This window comes from Amphiura filiformis, chromosome 1, assembly GCF_039555335.1.
Source record: "Amphiura filiformis chromosome 1, Afil_fr2py, whole genome shotgun sequence".
NCBI lineage: Eukaryota > Metazoa > Echinodermata > Ophiuroidea > Amphilepidida > Amphiuridae > Amphiura > Amphiura filiformis.
The window spans coordinates 63435864-63447784 of record NC_092628.1 but is presented as its reverse complement, the minus strand read 5'-3'; the positions used below and the strand labels follow the sequence as shown (position 1 = coordinate 63447784).

The following is an 11921-nucleotide window of genomic DNA, read 5'->3' as shown; positions in this document are numbered from 1 at the left end:
AGATCGAAATGTTAAGGGGGAACTACACCCCTCGATAAATTTGTGTTTATTTTTCATTTTTCTCAAAAAATAATAACACACTGGTAACAAAAGTTATGTATGTTATTGGGGCAAGGAATCCAATTACTACACTGAAATTTCAGTGACTCAAGACAAGCGGTTCAGTATATATGATAGGAAATGAGGTACATCCTAGCGGTACCTTATTTCTTATCATAAATAACGAACCTCTTGTCTTGGATCACTGAAATTCCAGTGTAGTAATTGGATTCCTTGCCCTATAATATACATAACTTTTGTTACCACTGTGTTATTAGTTTTGAGAAAATGCAAAATAAACACATATTTATCGAGGGGTGTAGTTCCCCCTTAACATTTCGATCTTTGTGGTATTTACAATATTAGTAGCAAGAGGCCCCAATGTCGGAAAATCATGAAAATTGTGTTGTCAAAAAAGGACAACAGCAAATTTGAATTATAATCCCCATTAATTAGAACACCGCAGTTAAGCGGCTGAGATAATGAGTGAGTTTTCTGTCACATAAGTTACCTCATTAGTTTGGATAAAAATGACCAGAAAACTTTCCTAATAATATTGCATAATTTTTTGGCAAAGAATAATCAAATTAAATTTTGACCGACTACTACTATTATTAAAACGCAAAAGTCCATGGTAAAAGGAACCATGTACGTACAAGTGAATGTGGCATGTAATCGTATTTTTTCCTTATTTCAATGTCAAATATTTTCTATAGAATACGTAAATTATTGACATGGAATGATTTATATAACTGGGATTTATGTATACATTATTTTGTCAAAGGTTTCCATGACTACTTGATTCATGAGAAGACACGTGAATTTTTTTCATAATGATCAAATGACCCGTGAATTCTGTATAGGCCCTAGCTAAAAATAAAGTTCATTTGATACAAATGTTACAGGTAGACTTAGGACTATCAAATTTAGTTACGATGATAAAAATATGGAATGACTTCCTCTTCCATTTTTTGCAGTCATTAAAGTTTCAAATTTCATAACCATACATTTTGGCCAAGGATTATAATTTTATAAACTTTAGCAAACACGGAAACATATGAATTAATTTACATATTTTACAAAATTAATTCAGACAATATAGTAGCAAATTAAATTATTGCAAATGATTTTAATAGTGCACTTTGAAAATAAAAATGTGCAGCCCATGCAGTTTTCATTGTTTATTTCTAGCCCAGGGTTTTAAAAAGGTGGCATACCCCTGCATGGATGAGGGTGACACTCTCATCATCAATGACAGACGAATAAATACCCAGTCTAACGTATTTCACACCCGGATTTCACATTTCCGTTAGAGGCCGAGGAGGGTCTCAGCCTCCTAACGAATGGGCTTTCGTTTATAGGAGTTCGTCGGACTTTCGGGTTGTTCCATTTTAAGGGAAAAGGCTAGTAAAGGAGATGTTAAAAGGGCCCCGTATTGCTCCTTGTCCATGGGCCTCGAGGCTCTTGCTACGCACCTGGTGCCAAGTCTTAGAATTTTGTCACTGCAATTGTAAAACATAATTCATCAACTTTCTAGCCGCATTCTTCAATAACTTGTGGAATACATCAAAAGAGATGTATTTCACAAGTTAATGAAGAATGCGGCTGGAAATTTGATGAAATATGGGTTTATTACTCAGAAAATCAAAACGGCAAATGAGAAACATGTAAGAATGACTTAAGCATTTAGCGTAGCAGGCTGACGATATACACACTTTACAGTCGCTATGTGGCCATTGCATTTTATGAAGACCATAGTATTATCTCCGTATTTGTGGGGACAATGAGGCCCTTATATACATATATAGATAGGGCTTTACCTCCTATCTATACATATAGTAGATATAGCGCCATCTAGTCAGGAAGGCCATCTAATGGGTACACATTTTTGTGGACATATAGATATATATTCAGTGTGGACTTAAATTATATCGACATCTGGTCCATATAGAGACGTCCCCATACCCCCCTATACCCTCACCCCCCCTTGCATTTGACAGCACTCGGGGTCATACCTTTTTGACATTTCGAGATATGAAAAGTACCCATATAAATATTGACCCAGGTCTTATAAAGAGGGTCACTCCCGGGTGGCACGGTTGTTTGATGTGATCATTTATAAATGTTTCTAACAAAACATTATATAATTTTCAATTCTAGACCCTTACAATACAAAGAGCTATCACACTAATATACAAATATATTTTTAGCTATTTCTTTTAACGAATATTTGCTTTTCTTTATTAAAATTTTCATCTTATTCTGCCTTTTTGTGGCAATTTTTATTCTATGGACTGTATATTTGTGTGAAAATTGAGGGCGCTATTTACATATTTTTTATATTTAAAATAGCCCAATAATGTGACTTCTTTCATTTCATGATAAAAAGTAGTTCGAAAATTTCCTTGCTATACTCCTATAGGTTGCTCATTTTTATGTTTTAATGTCATTATACAAGTGTCTACACCTTGTAAAGATGCAAACAAGATTAAAGACAAATAGCGCCATCAGTGTTCAGGTTTGCTTAAAATGAATACAGTTCTACTTGCCATTACATCAAACAACCATGGTGGGGAAATATTTTTATTATATCCTTTAGTTTTTGTTTTTTTCATGTGACACCAGGGGAGGTACCTTCTTGGCAGTAAAGAAGTAAGTTTGACTAATATAGTCTGAGACAGTTTCATGGTTTAAATATGATTACGGTATATACATGTGTCATATAGCTGAGCCATTCCATGTCAACTCCTGGGATGTGCACCGCAGCACCTCTTCAAATTTTTATTTTTCTTTGTGGTGGTAGATATTGATGAGAAAGTAAAATCCTGAAAATTTGAGCTTCATACGGTATTTCGTTTTCCCGTGGCATCAATTTGAAATTTAGGGGGATCAGCGTAAAAAATGTGTCGCAACGCGAAAGACGATGTTTGGAGGTCCATAAATGTATAAAGGGAACCCCTACAACTTTGAAAAGTATGTATCCTGGGGTACTTAATTGTGTAGATTAAAAAAACTTGTAACTCCTTTACTTTAAAAGATATAGAGCCCTCAAAATGCAACTTTGTCCATCCAGGACCAACTTCGGGGGGTCAGAACTCCAAAAGTAAAAATAATTTATTGTCCATTTTTTTGCCAGTCGGAACCCATTCATTTTTGCTATGTGTTCATTATGCTCATAGAAGTATGCTAGAAATGATTTTCAGCAAAATTTGAGGGGATGACCACTGACCAACCAACCCTTTTTGTTGATGTGGCTGGAATGACTCATTTGTGAGTAGGCAAACCTAACTGATGTTTATAAAGCAAAGTCTTCAAGACCCCAAGCCACTATTTCTCAGAAATGTTGTCCAAGAACATATTTTCAACATACCTGAAGTTGATGGTGGGGCAAAATGTCTGACATTGTTTTTCAGGGGGGAAAAAAAAAAAAAATGTACTATTGGAGTTTTGCATGGGTAATATCTCAGCTAAAATTATTCTAATTGACTCAATATTGGATAAGAGTAATGTCCTACCAAAGGGTTCCGACTGGCAAAAAAATGGACAAAAAATTATTTTTACTTTTGGAGTAAGTTGGTCCTGGATGGACAAAAGTTGCATTTTGAGGGCCCTATATCTTTTAAAGTAAAGGAGTTACAAGTTTTCTTCAAAAAATTGAAGAGGTGCTGCGGTGCACATCCCAGGAGTTGACATGGAATGACTCAACTGTCTGTTTCGCTCGGATGAGATTTGATAAAAAGATTACCATAGTTTGTATAATTTGGATATTGGTATAAGTCAATCGTGAAATCTTCCTGAACTGATCAAATAATTGTTGGCGTAATTCAATCGTGACATCTTACTGGGATCAATGGTATTCAAAAGGTCAGTAAAAAATGTACTCTCTGCAGGTGTTCCCATTTTGACGAAACAATTGCACTTTCATCAGTTTTATTGTGTTCTTGCTAAATAGAGGGTTTTTGTACAATTGATATTCTTGATGAATTGTACCAGCGGCGTCTTTTTTTTTGGGGGGGGGTCAGTTTTTTTGGCCACATAGGGGTCAACAACTAAAAGTGGTCCGATTTCAATGAAAATTGTCTCAAATTGTTCGTCACGTAAAATGAACTCAAATAAGAAATAGTTCTAAAAAATAAATCTGAGCAATTTTGAAATTTTAACCCTGTTCTATGAAATTTTACCCCTGATGACCTGTAGGGACACATAGCTTATCCTTTTTCTACACATGTTTTCTGATCTAGACACGTCAATTAGAAGTATATTTCCGAGGGTGCACGCACGGCCCGACTTCCAACTAAACTAGTTATAAAGAAGTTGAAAACCAAGAAATCAACAGCTATCGAAACATTGGGACTGTACAATCATGACAATGTTCTAAATCATCAAAAATAGAACCTATTTATTTGTAATGATGAGTGATAATTAGTATAAAATTTTAAAATGTGCAAAGTGAAATATATACAATTTTTCTTGAAAGTTGCTATATGAATGATAACATGTTATCAGTATGAGTTCTAAAATTTGTAGGTGGTTTTGTGAAAAAAATGTATATCTTCAATACGAAAGGTCAAAATTTTCAAATGATGGACGGCTTTTCTCCCCAGCTACGGACACTTTAGGTACATATCATTAAATTGATACAATTTACTTCGAGGACTGTTATTTTTAATAATTTGCCACAAAATTTGTATTTTGTATTATATCGCGAATTTCAAAAAATTTGATATCAGAAGTACAGCTACCGGAAATATAAACTTAGTCTTCAATTTTGTTTTGTTGTTTGAAGCTTGAAAAGTTGAATATAAAAGCAATTTAATATAATTAAATATTGGAGGAAATCCAGACATGCTTGCATTGTTAGGTTTAATCAAGCATTTTTAAGTATTTGCAATCCTTTTATTAGCTTCATTTTGAGCCGATCCGCTTCATCTGTTTTTAATGTCGCATATTAAAGAATAGTGAGAACACCGGAAGGCTAATGTTCTTAAATAATTCTACTTTTCAATAGAATTAGAATTTATGGAGACAACCTTGGGTTGATGGAAGTGGTAATGTTGTAATAATTATCTGCTCTGATCATGCTGATACATGTATACAAAATTATGAAAATGAAGATTAATGAATCAATTTGATATCGCGAGTTCCCATCACATTATGGTAGAAATCATGTAACACTGTGGCAAACCAGAGCCAATTATGGAGCTATGTACGTTGTATTAAAACCATACATCAGCTTGTCAGAATTCCCATCTGTGATATTCACATAATATAAATAAGTGATTACCGAATAGGGTGCAACTCTACTAGTCTTATTACAGTCTTACCCCAACCATAAACCGAAAACCCTAACCCTAAACTCTGTAAACGAGGACTGGACTCAAGTCTTGCAAGTTGCACCCTATTTGGTAATTGTACCGTCAAGGCTCTAAGGCTGCGTTCACATAGAAGTATACTATTCGGGTATACGGTGCACGTTTTGCAGGTGCACGCGTATAGCTTAAATCGAGCAAGACAATTTCATAGTACCGGGTCACATAAGGCTACGATCACATAGAAGTATACTATTCGGGTATACGGTGCACGTTTTGCAGGTGTACGCGTATAGCTTAAATCGAGCAAGGTAATTTCATAGTACCGGGTCACATAAGAGGGCACTATTCGAAAAGGCCGTATACCTGCGTATAGTAGTATAGTGGGAACAAGTGGGAATCGTGCGTGTTCGATTTTAGTTGCAGCGTATACCGTCCTAATTTTAAAACTAAACCATATGTGGGTAAATTCTTTTTTTTTTAAATAGATGCACTATCTAATTCTGCACATTATGACACCTCATTGAATGCAATGTGACCTCAAGAAATAAACTTATAAGCATTTGATTAGACGAAGAAAATTGGTAAACTGACCTATCATGCCTATACTCGCTAATCGCTATACGAAATACGCTCATTCGATCAGGCTGAGTTCACATAGTATACTCCTATATGAACTCAGCCTGATCGAATGAGCGTATTTCGTATAGCGAATACCGTATACCGTATACTTCTATGTGAACTCAGCCTTATGGGTCAAAACCGATAAATCGTGTCGTGAATTTTCACGAATTGTTAATTTCTTTTGTGTAATCAAACAACCAAACTGCATTCAGAAAAATGGTAATGTTTTTTAATCTTGCATTAATTCCTTTTATAATCCACGGCAGGTTTGTAAAGGGATTTAGGGTCAAAACACTGTCGCAGGTGAAATATTTTTGATATTTACTGTTGCTCATTCTTAACCATGTTAACCAGACGTGCATTCAGTTGGCACATTGCTCGAATTTGAAGTAACAATCTATAAAGCAGCGAAAATTTAAATGCCATGGCCTACTTTGAGTTTTTAATAAAAATACCATTGAAATATGTCGCAAGGTTTCGTGAAACTATATACGTTACCCCGATATGTTAAAACGTACCTTTAATAGTCGTTGCAAACACTGAACTTGAACCAATATACGGTTTATCATGCAAGTTATATGATAGGAATGTTTTCAAGTCCACATGATTTATGTATTTGAGAAAGAAATCCTAGGAAATTCGAAGGTTCACACTGTATGGTTAAGAAATGTAACATACGTTACCATAAAGTGCAGAATTAACACACAAAAAGTGACTATAAACTGTTGAGCAAATTATAGCCGCAGGTGTACTTGATAAACTTTACCAATATTATTTCATTAACGCATTTCCAACATACTTGTCGGGCATTTTGGAGTTACGTGACATAGACAAACGTTACCATTAATTTTAACACCCTTAAAATTTACTAAAACCGCGCCCGATTACCGGTGTATTGTTTTCTTATAATGACACCATGCATTTATAGTAAACATCTCAAAAAAAGTAACTAACCCCCCTTAAATTATTTTTCAAAAACGGGCTATTGTATTACAAATCTGTAAAATGCGTTGGAAGCAGAGTTTATTTCTGCGCATTTTGACACCTCATTTGATACGATAGCCCAGAAAACAATAAAACACCGGTCAATTTAATGTAGTGAGGTCACAGATTTGAAAGTTGCACTTACATACACATTTTTACAATACAAAAACACTCAGATATCATTACCAAGATTTCCATAAATTGCACTAAATACAAAATCAATAGAATTTACTGCAACTTTCAAATCATGGGCTACATTGATTTAAATGTACGCCTCCGTCAATATTTAGTCAATTGCTACAAATGAGGTGTCAAAATGTGCAGAAATAAATTCGACTTCCAACGCATTTTACAGATTTGTAATACAATTGCCCGTTTTTGAATAATGGCCATTATTTAAGGGGGTTAGTTACTTTTTTGAGATGTTTACTTAGGAGAGGGGCATTACAGAAAATAGGCTCAATGAAAAGTATCCTATTTTTTTTATAATTCTAAGTTTCATCTAAATTTTCAATTCTTTTTCAACTCTTTTATGAGGCAAGCAATTCCTTTTTAACAAGATGTCTTTTTGAACTAAAAGACGACAGTGCATTGTTTTATGCCAAAACAATTAGTTTATGCATTGACAACAAAAGAGTCTGCAGTACTCCTTTAAATCTAATGGTAATGTATGCTTCCATTTACATGGGCATTATTGAAATTGATGTGAAATTCCAAGTACTGCCGATTTATAAGACACAATAGGACAATAAAACCTACAGGGCTTATGACACGGACGATAGCACTACATTCCACTTATATTGATTTTTTTTTCAAGTAAAATACTAATACCTATATTGCAATGCCTATATTGCAATGCATTTCGTTCTTCATTATTATTTGTTTCAAATCAGTTCAAGTGAAACAACATTCATTTATATTTAATTTATTCCCATTCTATTTCCAGTAATGTTTAACATAATGATTTTACGTCAGCAAACATTCGTTAGAACTTAAAGTCATCTTGTAACATTTGCTAATGAGGACGCTCTCAATATTGTTCAAAATTATGTTTTTACACGATTGTATCATACCCTCCAAAATCAAGACTTAAGCTGCTGTACATGTAGTTTTGTCAAAATCCGAGATTTTGAATAAACCGCAGGAACCGTCGGTTTATTATTACGATGGAAATATTAGTCGAACGCTTACGCGATGTTCATAACGCAGTACGTACATGGCGTGCGGGCAGTTGTGACATATCAAAAGAACCGACCCGACTCACGTTCGAGGGAGTGGCTCGCATTGTCGACATTATGCGCTGGTATGAAATAGCAATTTTCTTTGTATTGCCTCGTCTGTTTGGGCCCAAATTAAAAGAAGACATATCTGACAGTGACAATAACATTTTGTGAACAGAAAATATATTTTATTTCTTATGGAAATGTTACAATATGGCTTTTTAAGTTAAAAATTACTGGAAATAGAATGGAATAGATCAGACGCAGGTCTTTACATACATATTACTGGGAACGGAAGACACCAAATTGGTGTTTTATGACCTTCGACATTCTTTTGTGGAGACGATATGGTCTTTCAATTCGAATTCAAATTCTGAGTTAAATTGTCAAATTGTATTGCTCCAGGATAAACAGATTTAGAAAAAATTACTTTTGAAGTCATGCGTCCAATGCAGAAAATATTATACAGTTCTTGTGATTTTGACCTTTCTAGCAGTCTTTTCAATTTCTTCAAAAATATCATTCGCAACAGCGTCTTTTGAATGGTATATTTGCACACTAACCCTAACCCACTAACCCTAACCGTAATGTAACCAGGAGGGTGAAAGTGCATAGGGATAATGCCGGAAACTACGTCACACTATTGTTCGACCTAGGATACATCATTCGCCATTTTGTAAATATTAACGCATGATCGTTGCTTTGAAATTTCCACCAGATAGTCTGTGGATAGCGTAAGAGCATGCTTTGACCATGCGCAAAAAAATAATATCATGAAGATATTTAAGATTGATTCATAGATGTTTCAAAAATTACCGTCATATTGCATAGATTCACCAAAGAATGGTTTGTTAAGTACTATACTTATATTAAGTAATTAAAAATCGGGAGAATTTTAAGAAATCAATGTTTTTACCTGTCGGTATTACAACTCGTGAAACACATTACTGATGTGCCTGGGTGACCTAAATCTACTAACCTTTAACGTTTCCTCTATGAACTCTAACCCTCCTGCAATATGGCGCCTGTGTGTCTAGACCTAGGCTACATCTTCCGGTGTGGTTATGTAACCTAGGATGCTTATCCCTTCGTATAGATCCCTGATGTAACATTGACCAACAGTAACCTTAATATTAACACTGCCCTTAATGTAAAACAGAGGGGCGCTATTTACTGCCGTATATTCAGTCTCATATAGACTGATTACGAGTATGGATTCAGTCGCATACAGAATATTAGAGCGACCAGGTTGATAATAAATAATACACTCAGGTGTGCCTGAGCGAAAAACTGGTGCATTATTACTTGTATGGTTTAGGTTAGACCCTCCCTCGGGTCCATGGAGAACGACTGGTAATGTAGATTACATAGCATTAAAATCAACCCAATACATGGACCCTCCCAGTCTGTAAGCAATTTGACTTCCAGTTCCCACAAAATGCTGGGAGTTCACTTTTACGGATTTGGAGTCACGCAATCTTTCTATATACCACGTCCATGTTTTCACTACATTAACGTTTGTGTAAGCGACTAAACAACGATATTGTATCCGACCAATCAACGCAGCTTGGCAGCGCGGGGATATTTGAAAAGGCTTCCCTAGCTAAATAATGTGCAAACATTTGCAAACCGCACGCGATAATATACGCAATATGGACAATAGGCCTAAGTCCGAGTCGAGTGGTTGCCTTTTATTATTGCGCGTACCATGGGTCTATCAGACGCGTGCCACTTGAGCTCAATACCTCTCAGTTGTTGACAAGTGTCCCATCCGATCTTGCGTCACATCCCGCGGCATAGCTTTGTGCTACCATATTTGAATTGAAACTGGGGCGGGGCTTTCGTAATTGACATCGGAATCACCGTGCTTCGTTGAACGAATATTTGGAAGTGAGATCTCTAACAGATTGGACCAGTCTCGGAATCAGCGCTCAATGGACTTTCGCGTTCACTTATAATACGAGTATATTTCTATATTGCTGCATGGTTGACTGTGGTGGGTGTAATTAGTGGCGTCGATTTGTGGATGAAGAGGAATGGGTTTTGGCATTGAAGAAAATAAGGGGGGAGTTGGCTTTTTTTCATAGGGCATTACGTAATTATTTATTGTTACATTATCCAGAGATGGAACCGAACCGAGACTGGGGGCCAGTCTAGGTTTAGGTACATGTTGCTCGAGAAGTCTAGCCAAGAATTTGCTCACCGATAGCTTCACATTCTTCACATCGAATGCGTAACTACCGTGTGCAAATTTGAAGCTAGAGTTCTCGAGTAAGGTTCATGGGGAAATGAATTGTTGGTCTTTTAATATTCATATTGGTTAAGCTTTTAATAATGCTTGATGATTGACGCAGGTTGATGTTAACAAGATTTGTGGCCTGAATTTTGTTTTTCTCGATTAGCTAGATTTTGGCCATACCTTTTTGATTTTGTTGATGAACTCGTGTGTTCTGTTGAGCTGTTGTTCCGAGAGATTGCTGCCCGCAACAGTCAACGGTTTGGAATAAGAGCTGCCCTTTGTAGTTGAGAATGTGAAATTGTATTCTCAGTTTTAGACATTTTTTTATATTCATTTCTCCAGTAGATAACATTACTCGGCGTTGAGTCGGCAAATTTGTTGGGGGGATTCAGACTTGGAAAAAAAATTGACTGGCAAAATTAACTGGACCTGAGAGGTCTAAAGCTTGCAAAATATTCGGAATGCGAATTTTTAACGCGTAAACTCAATGGTGCGTCTTTTATGACTAACATGTTTTGCTTTAATATTGATATCTGATGTATATTGAATAAGAATAACTGGTGCCCAGTGGGTACCCTTGAGTATTCAGTAAAATTCAAGGTCAAATTTACACAGGGGTCAAAACTCAAAATTGGTCCGATTTGGTTAAAACATATTCCAAAATATTCCGCAGATCCAAAGGATTCAGAAAATATATAGTTTGACCTACCTACGACCAATCAGTTATTGGCGAAGTCAAAGGTTGGACACAGGGGTCAAACACAGAAAAGTAACACAATTTAGATGAAAATGGTCTCAAAATGTTCGTCTTGGTATAACAATTTTTTTTAAATATGTCTACCCATATGGAGCCCAAATCTTAACATTTGACCTTTTCGCTAATAACTTGAAGCTAATTGGCCGTAGGTAGGTCAAACTATATATTTTTTGAATCCTTATGACCTGTGGGATATTTTGGCATAATTTTGAACCAAATCCGGGCCAATTTTGAGTTTTGACCCCCTGTATAACCTTTGACTCCGTATGTCTTAAATTGCACAACATTTTTGACCTCTCAACATGTTAGAAATCAATTTTATACAACAAAATGTTAGAGGGAAAAGAATAAAGGCATCTACTCGACTAAATCGTGCAAATCATGTTAAAATTTTCATATTGGCAGAGTAATAGGTGGCCTACTTATAGTGCTGATTTTATCAAGGCTATGGAGGCATTTCAACACCCCAAAAATGGAAAATAATGGGAAAAGGTGCTTTTTTAAGCAGGTAACACAGCAATTGTCAAGGTGAAATGAACTCAATAGAACTCTAATGGGTATTGCCCTCGTTTGATGTGTTACCAAGGTAACGAAACATCTTAAATAGTGCAAACTATTCTTTTCGTGATTTGGAGAGACATAACGTCCGACCATTTTCAACAAAAAATATCAGATCCATGCGTCGAAGCACGGCGAAGTGTGTGGCAAAAATACTTGTGGCCCCTGTTATATGTTACCCTCCCCGGCTC

At 35.8% G+C, this 11921-nt stretch overlaps 1 long non-coding RNA gene across 1 annotated transcript in view; it reads right to left on the bottom strand.

The window, feature by feature from the left end:
* LOC140150724 (uncharacterized) overlaps positions 1–11921 on the bottom strand; it is a 410742-nt gene that overhangs the window by 251122 nt on the left and 147699 nt on the right. The gene's annotated exons all lie outside the window — the stretch shown is intronic.